The sequence below is a fragment of the Drosophila gunungcola genome (genome assembly GCF_025200985.1).
Source record: "Drosophila gunungcola strain Sukarami chromosome 3L unlocalized genomic scaffold, Dgunungcola_SK_2 000002F, whole genome shotgun sequence".
NCBI classification, from domain to species: domain Eukaryota; kingdom Metazoa; phylum Arthropoda; class Insecta; order Diptera; family Drosophilidae; genus Drosophila; species Drosophila gunungcola.
This window is the reverse complement of record NW_026453178.1, coordinates 5,789,254-5,804,501: the sequence shown is the minus strand read 5'-3', so window position 1 is coordinate 5,804,501 and position 15,248 is coordinate 5,789,254. Positions and strand designations below refer to the sequence as shown.

Below are 15,248 nucleotides of genomic sequence, written 5' to 3'. Positions count from 1 at the left end.
ACACCTTTATAAATGATTTTAAAACTAAAATGATGTCTAAAAGCCTCCTGATATTTTGTAATTTTAAAAAAATATACCAAAAAATATCTTGCTATTTATACATTTTTATCAAATATTAACTTTCGATAATTTTGTAAGCAAAGTCCAACAAATTCTTAAACTCCTCTAATCATGAACTGAGAACGTCATTCTTGAAACAAATGACTTTTACTTTCATTTACCTTAATCATTTGAATATATTTATTAAACGATATATATAATATTTAACGCAAGGCAATAACGCAGCTCATTGCGAGACCCTAAATATCTAAATACCCCCTAATTGCTGCCCTCATCTCTTAATTATTAATGCTATTTAATGAAAGTTTTGGGTCTCGTCCCAACAAAAAAGTATGCAATGAATTATTTTTATGCTGGCAGCTCAAACAATTCAACGAATCGCGCCGTTTGTTTTTGTTTTCCTTCCTTCTTCAGTTTTTGTTCTTAACGCTTTTCCCATTTTTTCACTTCTTTTTTTTTTTTTGTTTTTTCTGGCCAGGCGCGCACGCAATAAATTAATTTATGTCCAACGTCAGGCACGTTTCGCACCCTCCGCAGGACTTCTGGTCCTCGGGCACGTTTCTCACCTTGCCTGCCATCCATTACTAAGATTTGCAAGTAAATCGCTTTAAGTGGCATTGCCCGAGTGAAAAGCACAACACAGAAATTAAAATTCCAACGACCATCATCAGTGGGCGGGGGAATCCTCCACGTCCTCCGGCAGGACTCTAAAATTTAGTTTGTGTCCTCGCTGCCTGATAATATCGTTTCGTTTCGTTTCATTTTCGTTGCTTCGTTATAATTTGCTTTTAATTTGTTTGGCAAACGCCAACACTTCAACACGGTCGCTGGACAAAAGGACCGCGGCCTTATAGCCCATAGTCCTTACAGTCCTTAGCTCCGGCCCGGCTTTCTAACCCACACCTCTGCAGGGAAAAATGTCATAAAAATAATTACGCACCAGGAAAATAAACGCGGCATCGGAATTCGCGTGTCTCCTTGCTCCGATCCTCGACCTCTGACCCGCGGGCTCATAAATTTTATAACCCGGCTGTAAACGCGAATAAACCCTCATCGAAAAGTGGTCATAAATAAGTTGAAATATATTTATAGTGCGGTTTCAACTTGGTTAGAAGTTCTGATGAGGAGTCCGTGCTGCCATCAACTTTTTGTTGATGAATGTTTCAATAGGAGAATGGCTTCATTTGGCCGGAAAAAAGAGGAAGTGATGACTACCCTGAAGTATATTTATGGAATACTTTTTAATAAAGACATAAAAAGTTTTTTATACAATATATATAAAAAATTTATCACATTTTAAATAACAAAATGTTAATTTAAATAAAGAAAAACTTAATTGGATTTGGTTATTCTTGTCATTCAAGTGGTAAAATATTATTACAATTTATAAGGCTTAGAAATAAGAAATCTATTTCTCAATTTTTAGAAGGAAAACCTTTTTTTATTTCGTCTAATATTTATTTTCTGATTTTAATACTGTTTCTGAATCAAAATGAAAAATCATGGTGGTCTTCAATTAATATTTTTTTTTAAATAAAAATTTTTTCGGGGCCTCAAGATCCAACTTTCTTATGATGAGTTTCAATGAACTACTGCACTTCAGAAATTCTTTCAAGCCCAGTCTAGGCCAAGTTCACCTCTCATCAGCTCGCCAATAAATTTGCCATCAAGCGCCCAAATTGCTCAGCTCGAAGCACTTAGCCACAGGATCGAGGACTTGGCAGGACTGCTCACCTAGGAGCTCCAAGCCCATCCTCGTAACCACATTAGCCTCTGTCCCATATCGCTCGAGTTGTCTAACTGCCATTTTAGATTTGTGTCTAGTGACTTGGGCTTGTGGTAAACACTTGAGTTTAATGGTTTGTTGACTGCCTCGGGCTCAAAGCCAGAAGCCCAAAGACGTTTTCTATAATAAAATTTTCGTCTATTGCCGTTGGCCATAAAAGCGAAAAGCGAAAAGCGGCAAGCGGAAAGCGGCAGCCTAAGCGGGCATTAAACGTCCCTATTCCACTCGAAAATCCTCGCAAAACCGGAATCCAGTGCTCGACTGTTTTATTATTTACTAACTATTTTATTTGATTTCATTCCGGGCAACGCGCTTAGGGCTTCAGCCAGCCTTTCTGTGGATCGTCGGATGCCGCAAAGCCAATTCCGGAGACAGCTACATGGATTACAAATGTCTGGCTTTTGCCTGACATGGAAGCCAGTCCAGTCGGTTTTTGAAAAGGGCTTAAAGTTGCAGCCTGCTGTATAGTTTTCCAAAATGGAAAAATGGCCCCCCAAAACCCCAAAACCCTCCACACCCCTCAGCAATTAGCTGCCATTCATGCGGGAAAACCGAAAATGGCAATTGTCAACCAAATTGGCATTGGCATTGACTGGGCTGGGATTTGATTTATCAACATGTTTCACGTGGAGGCAAAAGAAATCATTGCTGTCAGCCAACTGGGACCCGAGTGTACAAGCGTGTATATATGGCAATTCCAGCATTATGGCGTTCTCGTTTCGCGTTACTCGTTTCTCGATTCGACGCCGCATGAAAATGTGCGTTGTGCCAAACCAATTGGGAACTCATGGGCGAAAAATGCGGGGGAAATGTGAGCGCGCCCAACTGACGCGTTTCCGTCAAGTGCAACAAGCTGGGAAAAGCGCGGAAAACGCGGAAAGCCGGGGGAAGCAACCGAGCAGGAGCAGGAGCAGCCCAAAAAAGGAGGACCAGCTGAAGATTCCCCCAGTCAACGTGCAGGGGTTTATTAAAATTTTAATATCAACGCGAATGTCGACAGTCAGCCAAGTAAAAAATGTGTAGCGCAAACTTTGCCGCTGGAAAACGGAGCAGGAGCCAAAACAAGACGAATGTCAATGCATACACAACAACAAAATATATATTTCAGCTTGATATTAAAGTTTAACATTCATTCGAAAAGGTGAATTTGTAATTTCTAGGAAGGATTTAGCTTGTATACGAACAAATTTTACCTTTTTGAAATATAGTTTTATTGACACATTCTAAATGTTATTTTTTTACGAAAGGCTGAGTTATCCAATCAATCATATATATTAATTAAGGTGAATTTGTAATTTCTAGGAAGGATTTAGCTTGTATACGAACAAATTTTACCTTTTTGAAATATAGTTTTATTGACACATTCTAAATGTTATTTTTTTACGAAAGGCTGAGTTATCCAATCAATCATATATATTAATTAACTCTTACATAAATAACTTGTATATGAGATGTTCAGAAAACTAACTGTTCATTTTGAAAAACTACTATTCAATTATTCCGAAAATCGGTAAAAAAAGAATAACCTTTGATATTATTTAAACTTTTATAGATCTAGTGATATTGTAAATAATAATAAGTCGTACAACAAAAAAACAAGGAACACCAAAACGTACATTGAAATTTAAGCCAATTCAAAGTTGGATCATAAGTTATCGTTAGAGAAAAAAATGTTTTAATAGCAGGGATTTTTTCTGTGTATGCTGAAAAGAGAGGGGCAGAGACCAAAAGAAAGGGAGAGCGGGAAAGCAATCAACCCTGTCGCAGGATGCCAGGATGGCAGGATACTTGGATGCCAGGACGGCAGGATGGCAAGCTGCTGCTTGAGGACTTGTTCAATGTGTGCGTAAGCAAAATAAGTCATTTTCCCTTATGGGCCATGCGGCGAAGAAGCTGCAGAAATTCATCGATTGAATACAATACAAATATGTCAACGAGTCGCTTGAGATGTCGCTGCTGCTGCTGCTGTTGATGCTGAAATCTCAGACTCGGGAAAATCGGTGAAGGCGGTGAAAAAGCGGGCAAAAGTCGTGGAGAACGAGGAAAACTTGAGCGGCAGCCTTTGGTTTAACTCATTTCAATGCGCCCTGGGGGAGTTTGTTTTGGAGGCAAAAGCAATCAGTCAGTGGAGTGGCATTCATCTCCATCCGTGGGGTGTTGAATTACGGGTATTTTGTGTGAATTGAATTTGGCATGCCCCGGGAGCGGCCGACCTGAGTTCCCACTTCCCACCATCGGATTGGGGTCCCGAGATTGGCGATGGGGGCGTCACATGCCGGTCCCACACCTTGCCAGCTATTTACGAACGCATTCCATGCCACTCGGATCGTGCGGAAAAGCCAGGGAAAGCCAGGGGTAAGCCAGGGGAAAGCCAGGAAAAGCGACAACCGCCGGCGGCAATCAGGGCGCCAATAACAAGGATAAAAGATGCCAAGGCGCTGGCGAATTGTTATTTTATGAAATTGCAAACACAATCAAGCTGAATTCCTGCGCTTCGCCCACTTTTGTCTTTTAGCAATGTCACAGGCGCTTTTTGAGTCACTTCCCGCTTCCCTCGGAAAATGTTGTTGTTTTCCCTTTTCGCCCTGGCAGACAAATAAATTGAACTAATAGAGCTGTTAACATTGGCAGGCTGCAAACTTATAACTGCTTCGGCTTGGGATCGGCAAATTCCCCAAGTAAAATATTTGAATTGCCAGCGAACAATGCGGAAAGTGCGGAAAGTGTGGAGTGGAAAAGAAACCGCCGAAGCACTCGAGCAACTTGCAAAACAAAATCCGCTTTTCAACAAGCTTTTTTTCCCAAAAAAAATGCAGGGCATTGTTTTTGCGTTCTATCAGTGTATGTGTCTTGTGTGTGTGCGTGTGGTCCAAGTTATTAGATTCATTTCAAGTTGGCCGGGTAAAGTGCACTCCAAACATTGAGACTCCGTGGCGAGAGTCAGTCAAAGTAAAATAAGCCAAAGAGATGCGAATACGAAAAAGTTCAAAAAAGAGGCAAGAAGGGTGGAAAAACAGGGGGCCAAATGGGGTGGGTGTGGGGAAACAGGGAAAACTTGGGGCTGCGGCTGGCGTTGACAACCAGCTGAGGAAAAAGGAAAAGCTTCGACCACAACACTATAAATGTGGGTAGTTTCCAAAAGCGGTACAAAAGAAACCGCAACATCAGCAACAAGATAGAGCAAACAGGGCTGACTGAAAGGAAAGTGGAAAGTGGAAAGGGGGGGTGGAAAAGCGGTGGGCGGGCCAACACTTATTTCAAACAATTAACTTGATATTGTAACGGGGCCCGGGATGCTGCCGCCTCTGCTGTTTTCCAACCTGCCCAACCTCTCGAAAGGTCACCAGGGCCAAGTCAAATATAACCAAAGAAAACTCTTGGCATCATGTGGCCAAGGGAAAGGCGGCAGGCGGCAGGGGGCAGGGGGCGAGAACAGCGGGTCGGAAAATGGGGGCCAGTGCGGTCCCAAAGAAAAACATAATAAAATCAAACCAAAGTGAAGATGCCGACGCCACGGCACACGAAAGTAAAATAAACTGAAAGAAAAACAAAAACTCACGAAAAGCAAAGAGCTGCTCAGGAGTTTCCTCGGCGCCCGTTGTTGTCTCTTGGAATTGCTATCAGTGTTACAGCTGGCGGCGGCTTTTCCCCCGCTTTTCCTCCCGTTTTCCACCCCACCCCTCCGCCCCTATTTTCATCCAGTTGCGAGGCCATCAACAGCAGCCGTCGCAGTTTTTGGCTGCGAGGCGTCAACTCTTGTGCTACAACTTGAACACGAAGTTCATCAACTAACTTAAGGGGGGCGGGGGCGTGCCACAAATGGCAGCGTCCGAGGCGTTACTCAGCTTGTTGTTGTCCACTGCAGTGAGCAAAAAAAATAAGAATTTCTCAGAATAAAACCAGTCATTCGTTGCATAACAGTCCACCAAGATTGGACTTTTCTATTTCTTTTTCTAAAGTTAAATAGAAAAAAGTTTTCTCAGACAGAAAATACCTTTATCCTCTCTCTTAGTTTTTGTATTTATATTTAAACCAACTAAAGGGTCATTTAAACGTGTACAATATCTTAACAACTACTTATAGCTCCACGTCTTTAAAAGATTAATTTTTTTTAAGAATATAAAATAAATTAATTTATAAATAGCAGTTACCTAACCAAAAAAATTTTTTTTAATTACAATAAATTGCCTGGTTATTAAATATGTCTGATTTACAAAAAAGATTTAATAGATTACACATTAAATATTAGCTGTAGTTCTTACAACAAAATGGTATACTATTTCATGAGATTTAAATGTCCCTCAGTTCCTTAAATAGTCTTTATTTTAGGCCTATGTTTTTTCTTCCTGTGTGCTGTTGCTGTTTTGGCCATTGTTGCTGCTGCGTGTTTGTTTGCCACCGGAATGAATATTGCCCCGGACCAGAGGCTCCTCTGCTATTCATTTTTCTCTGTCTTTCTCTGGTGCCCGGAGCTGTTTGGCTTGACTTGGCTTCGGAGCTCGGAAACTGGGGAGCTTGGGAACTGCCCCTGATGAGCGACACAGGCCAGACTTCTTTCCTACGGGGCTGGCCGGGCACCTGTCCACCTGTTCTCGTGCCCACTCCAGTCATTCACCTGCTGCTGGCATCGTCAACAGCAGGTCTCTGTTTTTCTTGTCCAACCCCCCTGTTTGTTTGTCTTTCAAATTTACTTACGCCTATTTGAGCTGGAAATGAGCTGAGGCTTGACTCAAGCTCGGGATGAACCTTGGCGAAACCCAAAGAAGGAAAATATGCTTAAAAGCTTGCAGGGACTTGCGTTTTTATTTTGCGTTGGCAAACACACGCGGCGTATGCGCAATAATTTACAAAATTATTGTATCCAAGCAGCTAGGTCAACTGTAGGTTTTCGGGTTTCAGGGTCTTGGGTGGGAAATGGGAAATGCTTTCTGTATGATTAGTTGACAGAGCAGAACGACTGCAAATTTTTCCGACAAGTAATGAAAAACGCCACAAGGTAACGAAGGTAGAGTAAATATTTAACCAAATTTCAGGCAATGCGAAATTGAAGGGGAAATGGAATGGCCAAATGGCAGGCAGAGATTTCAAAAAACTGGCACAAAGAAACAATTACCTATTTAATCCCTGATGTTCGGTATAATTGCATAATTCACCATTATTTACTCCCGGTCAAACGCTCGCCGTGCATTTCAATTGCCAATCAATCGGTGGCCCCCAGCCATCAGTCCAAACTCGCGCACACAATAAACTATTTAGCCGATTGTTACAGCCACCCCAAAGAACATGTGAACCGAACCGAACAGAACCGGAAATGTTAAATGATAATGCGCGGCACGCATAAAATGCAGTCACTCCCTCGTGCGGCGAGCACACACACGCGGACGTATACGTTATTTTTACTGCGTATACGTAATGCATTTTGATGGCAGACAACGCTCGGCCGGCCACAGCGTAACAATTTAAATCGTCGGCGGTCATTTACGTGCACACCATGCAAAATGCATTTATTGCATGTCGTGCAACGTGTGGAGAAAGCGGAAAAAGCGGGGAAAGCGGGTGTGTGGAAAATGTGTTGTCTACTTTACGGCGCGTGGCTGTTATTTCCGCTTTCCGCCTTTCCTTTCCACTAATAAAAATCGTTTAAAAAACCACATGACAGCAGCAGCGGCAGCAGCAGCAGCAGCTACAATAACAGCATTAAATAATAACAATCATGTGTAAATTTGCCCAGTGCGCTCCAACAGATTTATGTTTCCCTACAACTTCAAACTGCAACGTGGCGCAATAAATCTGGCAAAATCTTGCTAGTGCCCTCCGCCTCGACTTCTTCACTCGCCTCGTCTTGCTGCATTGCTGGCTAAGCTTATTTGTCTCTGCACATCTTCGTCGTCTGCCATTGTCTTCCATTACTAAAATTAAAATCCAGGCAAAACGCGCTGCGATTCTATTACCAAAGTGACTCATACCATGGAAAAACTCGCGACTGTTTCTCTCAGCTGCCGTTCCTATTTTTTTCCTTTTTTCTTGACGGCTTTTACACTTTTAAACGGCGCTGCGGAGCGTGTTATTTCCGCTGCTTTTAGTCTGTCTGGCAGCAGGACTTCCACTCCGGCTTCTGTTCCTGCCGCTGATTGTGACTCTGGATCCGAATCTGCCTTTCCAATTTATACCCATTCCCGTTCCCGTTCCAAATCCGCCATCCTGCCATCTGTTGTTTTTGTCGCTCTCGCCGGTGGATGTGACTTTGTGTGTAATTCGCGTCTTGTCTTTTGGCAACGAAAAATACGTTAAATTAAATTATGATTTCGGTTCTCCGGCTCCTCCGCCTGCCTGGCCCACCGCGCTTGTCTCGCCGCATATTCGTTGAATTCATTTCTTTGCGGATTTTTATTTATTTTTTCACGTTCGTCCTTGCAAAATATTTGACTGCCTGTGCACGTTCATCAGGCCAGGCCCATAAACACACTTAACAAAATCTTTTTGGATAATCCTGCAGACTTAAAAAATTTCTAAGCTTGTTAAAATATGAATAAATTTACATTGATGGCACATAATAGTTAATATATATTTTAAGAAAGGTGTAAAAAAATTTAAAAGATCTATAAAGAAAATGTCGTATTTGAGAAAACATTCATTGTGTTTGCCTCAAAAATCACTTGGGTCTTAAAACCACTTATAAAAAGGTCTAGAAGTATGCATGGAAAAATGGATCAACGTGTTCCCAAATGAATCTATTGAACTTTTAAAATCAAAACAAATTGTTGCATACTTTTAAGCATTCTATATTTACAACAACAATTTAGGTACTACTTACCAGCATTTTTTACAAAAATTCATTTCTAAGCACTGGAAGCATTTCTCTATTTTTTGTGGAATATTTTTATTTAAGTGCAGGACAGACAGCAAAGCGAGTCAGTCAGTCACTTAGCCAGTCAGTTAGTCAACAACAGCAGCAGCAGAAGCGGCCGTGTACCGGGAAACCAGCGAGGCGTGCGTGCCGCAATCCCAGGCTGCCACCCCTCTCGGCCCTCCTGCCCCCTGTACCGCTCCCCTCCACCACGACATTCCCTTTACCGCTCCCATTTCCATTTCCATTCCGGTTCTCGTTCGCCTGTCGTCCCGTTTAGTTGTGCGGGCTGCAAATCTTCAACAATTGCCCTGATTTATAATTTCTGCTTAGCAATGCAAAATACTTGAGCCGCGTTGGGCTGACTCTCTGAAATGGGAGCGGCTGGTCTGGTGGCAGTGGAAGGGGGCGTGGCATTGTAGGGCTTCGCCAGTCGCATGTGTTTGGCTTAGCATACAAATATTTTGCTGTTTGTTTGCCTTGGTGCGCATAAACGGCAAGCTGGGTGGTTGGCTGCTTTCGTTTCGTTTCGTTTTGGTTGGGAAGAAATGTGATGAGCACGTTGACAAGTGAGTTGCCAGCCCCCCAGCCACCCGTTCCCCTAACTTTTCCACCTTCATCACCCACACCCCCACGCCCCACCTCATCCCACTCATACATAATCCAGGCAGAGGCAGCTGCGTCCTGCATCAGACGTCCGCCTGCCTCGTCATAATGTGGCTGGTAGTGCGCTTATGCATAATTTACCTACTCAGCAGTTGGCAGAAAAGCCAGAAAGGGGGCGTACACAGAGAGAAAAACACACAAAAACAGGATCTATTAAATTAAGTTAAACGCTTTTGTGTGCGGAAGTTTCTTTAAAAGGAAATCTCTTAGCTCCTTTCGAAAACATTCGTTAGTCTACAACTCTTAAAAAGTAAGTAAGCAAGCAGCTAGTTTTTCTTTTACATGTAATACCTCTCAAACCAATTTCACAGAGCTATATTTTTGTTTGGCAATATCTATATTTGAGCCACAGAATTTACTGTGGTTTTAAAATCACTTCAAACAGTGAATTAAAATAAGCAATATAAATAGCTTGCCCAAACTTTAATCATTTATATATATATGTGCAACACACACCTTTATTACAAATTTCAAAATTTTCTGTATTTTAATTGCGGCGCTGATGTGGGTGCAACTGACTGCAGCGAAGGGAATCCCAGAGACTGGCGATATCGCTTTGACTTTGTAAAGCGCCAGAGCCGCCGCAAAAAAAAGCTCTCCAATTATCTCCTGATTTATGATTTCTCATTAATTTCCCAACCAAATCTCAGCCACGTACGCTGATAGCCGACTGGGCCACATATGAGGCGGGTCTCCACTTATAAATTTGATAGAAGAAAGAAGGCTCGGAAAACTCGTCTCGAGATGCCTTTGAATTGGTGAGTTTCTTTTGGGGGGCCAAAGGGAACTTATTAGAGAGCGTGTGCCTTTGAATGTGAGTGACTGAAGGCAGAGCTCAGAGCCATGTTGTTTGCTGACTGATTGCTTTGGCCTCCGACATCGTAGCACCCAGCCCCGCAAGCCGTTCACCATTCTCCATTCTCCATTCTCATGAATGGCAACGGAAATGAACGGAAAAGGGGCTGAGCTAAACGCAGAAATGCGTGCGCCATAAATTAAAGTAGTTTTAAGTATTTCTGTGCTGGCCATTGTTCAACTCCCTTTTCTCCTTTTCTCTCTTTCTTCTGTATCTTTCAGTTTCGGTTTTGGTTTTCGGTTTGGGTTTGGGTTTAGGTTTAGGTTAGAGTTTCGGGCTTGGGTTTCCCGGGGTTTTGCCGCATTCGCGGACCGCCCGCTGCTCTGAAGTTTGAGGTTGAGCTGGTTTCGCCCCAAAAATAGATATACAAATGTGTTTTAATGGTCGCATTTTTTCCGTTTCTCGTCCTTTGTTGTATTACGTTGGCTCATCCTGTGGCCCCGCCATCCCTTGCGTTGCTGAATCTGTGCGCTTTGTTATGCCGCTTGTCGTTTTTTTCTATGCGACCGAATTTATTTGCCACTCTGCTCCTCCTTTTCGGCCAGTTTTTGGCCCTGTGCGTGCTTGGCCGCCATTCGCCATTTGCCGTTCGCCGTTCGGCAAAAGTTTCCTTTTTTTTGCCGGCGCTTTTCCTCGTTGTCTGGCCTGGTTTTCCCCGGCTAGGCCTAAGCCCGGGGTGGCAAATGGTTTTGATTTGATTAATGAATGTTCTAATTAAGCAAAACCGTCACCTAGCCCGCCCCGAGTGGCCCGCTTTTGACCTTGGCCAAAAACAATCTACCAATCTACCAATCTAGCAGAAGGAAGGAAAGTTTCTCTCTCTCTTTTCGACCCCGGCACACAGTCAGTCCGTTGAACGGAAATAGAAAGACAAATTATTTGGCTCAAACTGAGTTTCGAGTTTCGGCTGTGTGTGACTGCAAGTGATTAGCGTTAAATGGAAGCCAGTAAGGGAAAACTTTATCGAAATTGACTCCAAATGGACACCACACACAATTTCAATTACCTGCAAGTTGTGATTGCGATAATTATGTAATGGCCGAGCGCCTAATGATGATTGGTCCTGTAGTTTATGAGCCCGGCAATTACGTAAGAGAGATCCAGGACTGGTCTGACCCTCCTTGACTGCTCGCTCCTTGCTCCTTGCTGCATGCTCCCTGCTTCTGGCTGTGTTATGCAAATTTAAAACTTTAAGCACAAGTTGCGGCCGTCCTGGGTGTCCCATCCATGTCCTCTGAGTGTGTGTGCTCGCTTGTCTACCATATAAATTTAAACAATGTTGAAAACATGCTGCGTTGGCACTTTTTAACCACGCTCCTCACACACACACACACAAACAAACACTCTTACTCACACTCACACATCTGCTTAAGCAGAGGCAAGCATTTATATTTATGCTCTGCTCGCCAAGCCAAGCCAAAAGTGTTGCATACATCGAGGGGCCTGCCGCACAATTTACATCTATGTATGCACATACACATGCATGGCAGCAGCTTTAGCTGGTCGTGTGTGCGCGTGTGTGCTTGCCTATGTGTGTATTTAATGTCGAAATTATGGACGACAATTTTAATGACAATTCAACTTAACATTAGAACGACAGGGGCAGCAACATGCGACCAGCATCAGAAACGACTTTGTTGGTCGTTAGTCGTTAGTCGCTGCAGCAGCGACAATAAAGGGTGTCAAGGAGGTTAGATCGAACACTCTATACCCTTTGTCAAAAATTTAAAAATATTTCAAAAATAGTTGATCAAGTAAATCATAACAACTAATTAAAATCATTAAAATTATATAAGAGAAATACATAAATGATCCTAAATTCTATTATTAGTTATATTCCTGTATTATACGTGTACTTGGATGAAATATCAATATCATAATTCGAATATGATAAGATTGTCTTTAATTAAGATTTAAAAGTTTAAAATTAATTCTAAATCTCTTTTATTTTTGGGCAAAAGATTGGCTCTTTTTTAAATTTATATTACCTATTTATTATTTTTGTATACTGTAGGCAAATATGAGTAAATAACAAATTCCTTATGAAAAGTAGTTTGCAGTGAACTTTTGAATGGGCTTAAAACCAATCAAGCCATAAATAGCACCAATTAATGGGTAAGTCAGGCATCGGCAACAACAATGGCCGGGGCTTCTCTATGGCATCGGCATCAACGGCAGCAAAACAGTTTCCGTATCCGCCAGCCGCCATTGTGCCAGGATGCCAATGCCAAACACACACACACACACACACTTAAAAGGAGGGGGTGGGAGGGAAAGGGGGGAAGACAGGGACACACACATGTGTCCTGGTCCTGCCATTGCTTTTGCTCTTGCCTTTGCTCCTGCTGTCGACGACAATGCGTGTGAGTTAAATGTATGCGCATAAATTAATAATTAATTACACAGAATTACATTTCGGGCTTGTTGTATAATATTCATTATTGTTATGCATAAATAAGGTGACTTTCCAGGACTCTGTTGCTCTGGCTTTTGCCATCCTCCTTGCCACCCGCCCACTCGCAACCAATTTGTGAGCGATGCGCCATTTTAGTTTTTGTTGTCCCGCCGCATTATAGAGCTCATTAAAATGCCAACTCAGCTCAGCTCAGATCAACTCAACTGAGTTCTGATCGTTTGGCTTAGCTTTGGTTTGGTTTGGTTTGCCTTGCTTCGGTACAATTTCGGAGCTCAACTCTTCGGCATCAATCTTTGAAAATGTATTTATTTGCCGGCCATATATTTCATTTGATTTACAAGTTTAAGCCGGACAAAAAAGCAGGAATCTGAATTTGCATTCCCTTTGAAGGGCGTCCCCCATCGTCCCTGGGGCATATTCAAATGCTGATTTCTCTATGAACCAGGCCCATTATCCCTTGTCAGTGACAGCAGGAACGTGTTTATTGGCTCGGTTCGCAAGGACATTTGCCGCATAAATATCAACGAAATTAAGGAGCGACCGGAGGATGGGACTTCCTTCTGTCAGGGCAATAAATCAACAAGGAAGACGAACGCCTTGTGTCCTGCCGGATCGCCTGCCTGGCCAAGCAAATTTCGAAGGAAATTGACCAAAAAGTATTAGTAACGGAAATTGCACAAATTTCGTTTGGGCTCAACGCACTGGGATCAGGACCACATGTGTGTCGTTGTGAATGAGGGCTTAGGTGTGTGTGTGAGTGCGTTATGTCCTGTCTGTGGCTGTGTGATTATGGTCATTTTAATTGAAAGCCAGACAAAAACAGAAAACCGAGAACGAAAAAGGCGGCATTGATGGAGCATATCGAATTATGCATAACTGAGGATACCGAAACGTGCACTGTGAATTGAATTATGCCCTTCTGATTGAGAATATTTCAATGGGATTTTTTTTTCGATTTAAGATTCGACTAAGTGTATTTTTTTATATTATTTTTATTTTTTTTTTAAATTTGTGTTCTTAAAAATATCTCAGCTCTTTTGCGTAAAGAACTTTTTTTTACCAATTGTTCCAATAAATCAATAATCTTTAATTCTATTTTTTGCATAATTTGTAACATTTCATTTTAAGATAAAAAACCATGAAAATATAGTTAAGCGGCGGCAGCTGGTAAAATGTGGTTCTTAAATGTATTTACATTCTATGGTAGCCGTCGTCAAGTGTAAAAGGAAATGAGCAAAGATAATGCTTGAATAAGCAGCCTCCATATATATTCCGAACATCTCCTACCCAGTTCTTATCCTGAAATGGCATCCTTTGGCATTTGTCAAACTTTCTATCAATGCTCATATTTCAGGCCGGATCTCTTTCCCAGCACATAAGTATGCAACACTTTTTCCCACGGCGGCCTTCGTTGTGTTGGTGCTCCCCTTTTATTTTGTATAAAATTTGCATGGATAATTTGTCACTTTGAATGATGTTGAAGCTCTTTTTTCGAGTGGGTTACAACCAATCCCATTTTCCTCCAGTAATGTCGTTTTCCGCACCACCCCCCACCCCGGCGGCCAAAATTCTTGCGGGAAGTGCGGCAAATGTTACAAATTGTTGTCGTTGAAAATCAGCCCTTAACCCATGCCGCCATGGGCTCGAAATTCAGGCAATGCATCAGGAATTTCGAGGCGAACTTTAATAAACCCGTTTTTGCCGACTAATTTCACAATAAAACCAAATGGCAGCACAAAAAAAAAGGGCATCCTAGGGAGGCCCGAAAGAGAAACCCTTTTTAACCTCACATTTTATGGCACACATGCGCTAACAGGTTTAAAAATTACATTTAATGACAATTGGCAGAGTGCCCCGGTCCCTCGGCTTTTTCCCGTTCGTTTTCCCCGCACTTTTCTTGCTTTTCCGCTGAACATGTGTCGCCGATTCGAGACATCCCCGCCGTTCCGCGCGCAATTTCGAGGCAAGTTGCTCCCATTAGCCACATAATTTTAAGTGTGTGCGTTGCCCGAATTTCCACCACCCTTCCCTCCCTCACCGCTTTTCACGGTTCGGGACAGGGCTGTCGCGTAGAACGAGCTCATTTAATATTAAAAGGATTTATGAGACATTTTCCTTTCATTTTGACAACGAACGACGGCGTTTGGGGGCGAGCAGGTTGGGCGTTGAGCGTCTGAATGGCGAACGGCGAATGAAAATGCTGCGCCGTTGATGAAATTTTCGCTTAACAGAATTTGCGACGCTTGGCGGACGTCGGCGGAGCCTACGCACGGTTAAAGGGTTTTCCATTTTCCAAAAACCAACCCCCCTGTCCCTGCACCACAAAGCAACCCCCAATTTCATTGCCTTAGTGAAAACCCCTTCCCCAATTTCCGTTTGCCATTGTTGTGAGCTCTCGGCAACTTTGCGCTGGTTTAGCTTACGCCCGGGAATTATTTGAGTGCTTTTTGGGAAGCGTTCCGCAAAGGCCGCCCCTTCAAATGCCACTCCCCCATTCCGGAGCGTGTGAAAGTGCAAACGCCTCGAAAATCCCATGTACCTGTGAGCTTGTGTTTGTGTGTGTACATTTTTGACAGATTTGAAAATTATTATGCAAAATGAATAATTTAGCTTGAAA

General features: G+C 42.6%; 1 protein-coding gene across 15 annotated transcripts in view; it reads left to right on the top strand.

Moving 5' to 3' along the window:
• LOC128257708 (RNA-binding protein Musashi homolog Rbp6) overlaps positions 1-15,248 on the top strand; it is a 178,595-nt gene that overhangs the window by 98,417 nt on the left and 64,930 nt on the right. The gene's annotated exons all lie outside the window — the stretch shown is intronic.